This window comes from Corvus cornix, chromosome 5, assembly GCF_000738735.6.
Source record: "Corvus cornix cornix isolate S_Up_H32 chromosome 5, ASM73873v5, whole genome shotgun sequence".
In the NCBI taxonomy this organism is placed as follows: domain Eukaryota; kingdom Metazoa; phylum Chordata; class Aves; order Passeriformes; family Corvidae; genus Corvus; species Corvus cornix.
This window is the reverse complement of record NC_046335.1, coordinates 5,730,711-5,736,839: the sequence shown is the minus strand read 5'-3', so window position 1 is coordinate 5,736,839 and position 6,129 is coordinate 5,730,711. Positions and strand designations below refer to the sequence as shown.

The 6,129-nt window shown below is 48.0% G+C and overlaps 1 long non-coding RNA gene across 1 annotated transcript in view; it reads left to right on the top strand.

Moving 5' to 3' along the window:
• LOC104687292 overlaps positions 1-5,693 on the top strand; it is a 65,573-nt gene extending 59,880 nt beyond the window's left edge. Inside the window, exon 3 of the long non-coding RNA XR_002043215.3 lies at positions 3,258-5,693. This is a non-coding gene — a long non-coding RNA (uncharacterized LOC104687292). The remainder of the gene's footprint in view (positions 1-3,257) is intronic.
• The last annotated feature ends 436 nt before the right edge of the window (positions 5,694-6,129 follow it).

The window sequence follows — 6,129 nt, the reverse complement described above, 5'->3', positions numbered from 1 at the left end:
TGGTTCCCCTTCTGCCAACCCGTTTGTGCTCTGAAGATTCCACCCTGGAGCACCGAAGGTTGTATGGTGGAAATGTCCCTCAGGGCATGAGAAAGACCACGGTGGGACTTGTCCATCAAGACTTCACAAGCTCCCTCCTCTGCCCACCTCTTCTCTTGATTAAGGACACAGTTTCTCCAACCAGATCCTCTGTTCTGGACTTCTTTCTGGAAAGCCAAGTGGTAGCTGTTGCCCCAAGACAGCAGCACTACCCAGCTATGGAAATACTGAAGTGATGCGAGTTAAAATTTCTTTGGAACTCACACTTCAAAGCATCATAAAAATACAGAGTGGTTCAGTGTTTTGCATGTTTGCCTACCACTCCAAAGAACAGTTAGGAGCAGGTCGATAAGTGGGGCTTTGTAATTATCCTGTGTGTTTTTTCTCTCACCCCATCTGCCATTAGTTCCCTTAGAAACAGGCACACACACTGGAGTGAAGCATTTTCCCATGAAAAACTATCAACACCAGATTGTGTATGTTCTTAGGAAATTACTTGTTTTTACTTGTTTGGTTTTTTGACATTAAAAATTTGTAGTGTCTGAATTTTCCAGCAAGAGAACCTTAATCTTATTGTATAAGAATTCTCCCAAGCCAGTAATAACATTTCTGAAGGAACCAGTCATGGAAAACATGTTTCTCAGAACTGTTCTCAGGACGAGAAATTTCCTAGGCAAATCTAAAACTCAAAAAAAAAAAAAAAAAACCAAAAAAAAACAAAAAGAAAAAGAAAAATTTGAAGCCAATGGGTTTGGGATAGAGGGATGGCTGGAACTGCTGTTTAAGAGTGATAAATAGGAATTAGTAAGTTTCTGCTCCTAAGAAGAAGATTTTCCTGCTTCACCAGGATGGCCAACCTGATTAGACTATAAAGTGGGTTAGACTATAAAGGGTCATCTCACATGGGAATATAACTATCAGTTTATAGGAGCTGGGTCATGCAAATCCACACACCACTATTCATCAGTTTTCAAGCTCAGTGAGAAGTCCAGGATGATTTTCCTGGTTGCCCAGTTGGTGTACAGTCCCTGGAATTATTCAGAGTCAGGCTGGGTGGGGCTCAGAGCAACCTGGTCTAATGGAAGATGTCCCTGCCCATGGCAGGGGGTTGGAACTGGACAATCCCTTCCAACCCAACCCACTGTGGGATTTTATGACATCCAGCCCACACACAGGGTGGCTGTGCCCTGCTGTGGGGGGCACTGACACAACTCCTGTCCCCAGGACCTCCCCTTGCTTACCCAGTGTAGCTGCAGGGATGAGCTCTTCACCCAGAGCCCCACATGGAAAATACATTTTGCTGACAGAGTCATATCTCTCAATTCTCCCGTTAGAAGGGGAGACATGAGTTTTGTCTCTGCTAAGGCTTGTGTGTGCAGTAAAAGCCCTTCTATCAACAGGCTCCAAGGAAATGAGCTGGCTACATCCCAACTAAACCGTGCAAGATCCAATCTAACACCTCACAGCTTGCTGGATTATTGTCTGCTTGAGCTGAGGGCATTCAGCTAGAGCAGGGTCTGTGACCAGGGCTCGGGGAAGAAAGGATTCACATCACCTCGAGCTTTCTTTTGGGTTTGCCTTTGCTTCTGCCGTTGTGCTGTGCTTTGTATTCACTGGACATCCCTTCTCTCCATCAGGGCATCCTCACTCTGCACTCTGACGATCCAGAGAAAGTTTGGCTACAAAGGGAAGAGAAAAAAAAAAAATCATACCTACCAAGGACTGTAAAGAGCAGCATCAACTTGATAAATACTGTTCACTAGTAGCAGTAATGATTTATTGATTTTTTCAGGAAACAGATTAATTTAGAGCCATCTAACATAGATCTTTCTTTTCCTCTGTATTTATTGCTGCTGCTCAAAGTCTTTCGTTGTGATCTATGGGCATGTTGCAGGGCTGAGCACTGCAATAAGCATGGCTGTCCTGGATTATTCATTTACCAAGGAGGATCTTTGTAACAGGAGGCCAAGGGCAATTCCAATCCCATTCTGAAAAGCCAGATTTCATTCAGGCATCCTTTGAGGAGCAGAGTTTCTCCATCATCTGAAGCTATTGCCTTAATCTAAATTGTTGGTTCAATCGCTATCCATGAATTTAGTACTTAAAGGGATTAGGGCAAAAAAAGCCTTGATTTTCCTTCTGACCTTTTAACATCATCAGATGAAAGTTGGGACATCAGTAAAGGGGTTTTAAGTCAATAATTGTTTTGTAGTGATGGTATGTTTGTAAGCCAAACACTATCCCTGCCCTAATCCTTGCTCCCTGTATGGAGCAGAGTCATCTGCTGTAGTCTTCTGCGTTCGGCTTCACAGCAGCCTTGCCAACAGGACAGAACTTGCAAACAAGGCAAGAGAGCAGCGATCCAAATAAAAATTGCAGAGACTATGCTGCTCTGCTGGAGCCCCAGAAAGTTCTCTAAATGGACTGTTGCTGAAATCCTGACCTTGTTCGCTCTTGGGCTGCCCGAACTGCTGCCTACCCTGTAGCCAAGATTAATTAATTCTCATACTGATGTGTCGAGCAACTGCCATGAAACCATAAAACAGGCAGAAAGCTGTTGGCATCCTGTAAAACTTGAGGAGGAGACAGGGAATCAACACGTAGGGATTTACTGAGCGGCGTGCCAAGCTAGCACAGCTTTAATCTCAGGTTGTGTTGCCTGGAAAGAGGCAGATCAGGTACCTCATTCTGCACTGTTACCTTGGGCAAGAGTTAATGGATTTACACAGGCAGAAAGCAGGCACAAGTGAAAGGACAGTAGCTGAGGAAACCAGATCCTTATTCCTTTGATGTCTCTTCTCTTACACCAGGTAAGAAGCTGAACGGAGAAGGCGTCCTTTGGCAGACAGGTTTAGTTACAGCGATGGGCTGTAGGTTAAGATTTCCTCCCTGGCCCTGTGTTGGCTTCCAGTTCTGTCACTTCATACAGTTGCAGCGACGTTGCTGGAGTCAGAACAACTATTTTCGAGTGGTGTGGTTCTCATGGAGGAGATAGAGGGGAAAGCAGAGCAGCTGTGCAAGAAACAGCAAGGCCGGGAGGAGCTCCTGTGGCAGGAGCCTCTCACCCCCATCCCCTCAAAGAAGAACGTCCATGGGGGTTGTGCAGCCCTTGGCTATGCTGGGGTCGGGCTAGGTTGCTCGAGCCACAGTGAGGTTGTGACAAGGACCCACAGGCTGCCCACAAGGCCAACTCCAATTCCTTCTTTCTGCTTTTGCAGGTCTGTTCTCTGCCTGCTTGGGAGGGAACCAGCTCTTGCAACATCTCTGCACTTCCCAGCACAATGAGCCCCTGTCAGGAGCCTTCACTCGCTCCGGTACCAAAGCACAGGGAAACCACAGACAAGAACCGTGGTGTTGCAACACCATTGTGCTGCCACAAGTCATCTCAGCTAAAAATAAACTACTGCTAAACAACGTTCCTACCCACTTTCACCAAATGCCGTAAGGAGCACTAACTCAGGGCACAAACAGCTTGAAAAACTATGAGAAGTTTCATTTTTTGCCTCTCTTCTGAGGGTAAGTCCCCCCAAACCCTGTCCTGATTCTCTACCCCGATCAAGTACCCTGGAGCACCTGTGGCTTCTCCACAAGCTCTCCAACGTGCAGATTTTTTTCCCTGCTCTCCTCACTTCAGGGTTCTCATGGAGCCCCAGGAGGTCACATCCCCACGTGGGGACAGGAACAACCCTCACCTTTGCTTTAAGCTGAGTTGGAGAGCCCTGTGAGCTCTGGTTCTTAGCTCACCAGTTCATGTTTCGTGGTGCTATGCAAGCTTTGCACAGCTTTGCAGGGAGCAGGGAACCAGCCTTGCGGAAAGCTGCCTGCCCGTGGACAAAAGCCGGCAACAAAGCCCAGCGAGCTCTTTTGTCTGAGCTAGGACTGCTCCGTCTCCGGCTTCTGCTGGTACTAGCAGTGGTGGAAAGCCAGGGCAGCTTCCTCAGCTGATCTTGCTCTAGTCTTAGCAGGTTATCTGAAGTTCAGCTCTGCCCCCTGCCCCTGTGTGAGCATGTTGTGTGGTACCTGCCCCGAATCACAGCCACACATCTTCCTGTTGCTCAAAAAGCTGTGCTAGGCAGGCTCCTGTCAGCTCCTCACCTTTTAAAACGAGCTGGAGAGAGTGAAACTGCCCCATGATGCTCCTGAGGACACTTTTGCCGAGCGGCTCTGTGTACATCAGATCCAGTCCCACTGCAGCAGCTGTTTCCCCTGTGACCAAGACAACAGCTCTCAGTTCCAGAGAGTGTCTCACACAAGATTTTCCTTCCCACACACTTTCTTTCCAGTATTTCCCAGCTCGGTGAGAAAGTTGAAAACCCTGAAAACACAAAGCTAGATCTTTTTCTCCTCCCTCTCTCCAAAATGCAGAGGTGGGCTGCAACCCCACAACACCCACTGGGCTCAGTGGGAAGCCTTTGATACCTCCTCAGTCCTGCCATCCTACAGACCTGCGTAAGACATCAGGATGTGGTCTGGAAAATTCTGGGATTTCATCAGTCTAAAATTGGCGAGGGGGACAGCACAGCCCCTGCACCAACCCCAGCTCCAGCACCTCCCCATGAACCCCATCAATGGCAGCAGAGACCCCATTACCTCTCACCCTGCTTGCTTTGCTTCAAAACAGCCACATGCTTAACCCACCGAGCCATGCCCAGGAGGAAATTCCCCACCCTTTATCCTCCTGCTTTGCCTTTTGGCCTTTTAAGAAGACTTGGACTAAATAAGGGGACAGGACACAGAGCTGGAGGGCAGGTCAGGCTGCCTTCCCACACTGCCCAGGCACAGGCAGTCCTGCTCCATGGAGAGGTGACATTCAGTCCTCACCTGGACCATGTGGTGGGTGTTCTGTCCTCAAAGCTGGCTGCAGAATTATGGCCTGGCTTGTGCTGATAGGTCATGTAGAGAGCTGGAAAAGAAAATGCCTCTGGCTCCTCATCTGCCCTCGTACAGCATGTCCGTGTTACCAGCACAGAGCAGCAGTGGGACATGCAGTGGTGGGAGATGCAATAGTGGGAGATGCCCGGGGTTCAGCACAGGCACCCAGGAAGACTTACACAGTGTGCCCTGTTTCAAACAGGACCAAGTCATGGAAAGGTTTTGATTCAGAGATATAAAACTACTTCCAACTTAGAGCAAACACGTCTTCAATGCTCCTTCATCCAAGGGTTAAATTTTTAGCCTGGCTCAGCATGATACCTCACTGGGACACTGCTGAGTGAGGGCAGAGTGTTTTCTAGTGCACAGATCTCTGATGCAGGGCTTTGGGGCTGCCAGTGGGATCATTTGCTGCTTTGCCAGAAGAGTTCATCACCAGAGCCCCTCTCAGAATTGCTTAGCAGGGAGTAGCATCGTGCTGAGGAGTGTGGGGTGCCAGAGTGGGGCCAGACCACCTCCAAACACTGTTCTGACCCAAATCCCAGTTGGAGCAGGCACAAGCATGAGCTGAGCCCATGTTAAACAAACAAAATGAAGTTTTGACTGGAGCCTGGTGAGTGGCAAGCACAGGACGCACTCCAGCTCCTTGTAACAAACCATTTCAGCTTCAATCCCATGGAAAGGCTTGTGCTCACAGAAATTGCTGAAAAGCCCTAGGCACAGAAATCTCTGGGCAGATCAATGTGATCAGCATGGAATCATAGAATGGGTTGGGTTGGAAGAGACTTTAAAGATCATCTTGTTCCAACCCTACTGCCAAGGGCAGGGACGCCTTCCACTAGGCCAGGTTGCTCCAAGCCCCATCCAACCTGGCCTGGAACACTGCCAGGGATGGGGCAGCCACAGCTTCTGTGGGCAGTGTGGGCCAGGGCCTCAGCAGCCTCACAGTGAAGAATTTCTTCCTAATATCCCATCTAAACCAACTGTCTGTCAGCTAAAGGCTTGGGCTTCTGTATTTTTTCAATCAGCCTGATTTTCCCTGTTTCTGCATGAATGCTTAACGTTCTTCTGAAATGGCCTTTAAAAATTTTCCATTTTGAATAAAATCTGGAGGGTGAAAGAATAAAAAAGAATTAAAAAAAAAAAAGCTGCATGTAGCCAAAACAGACAAAATTGCCTGTATAGAGGATTTGTGCTGAATCATTGTTATATTTGGCT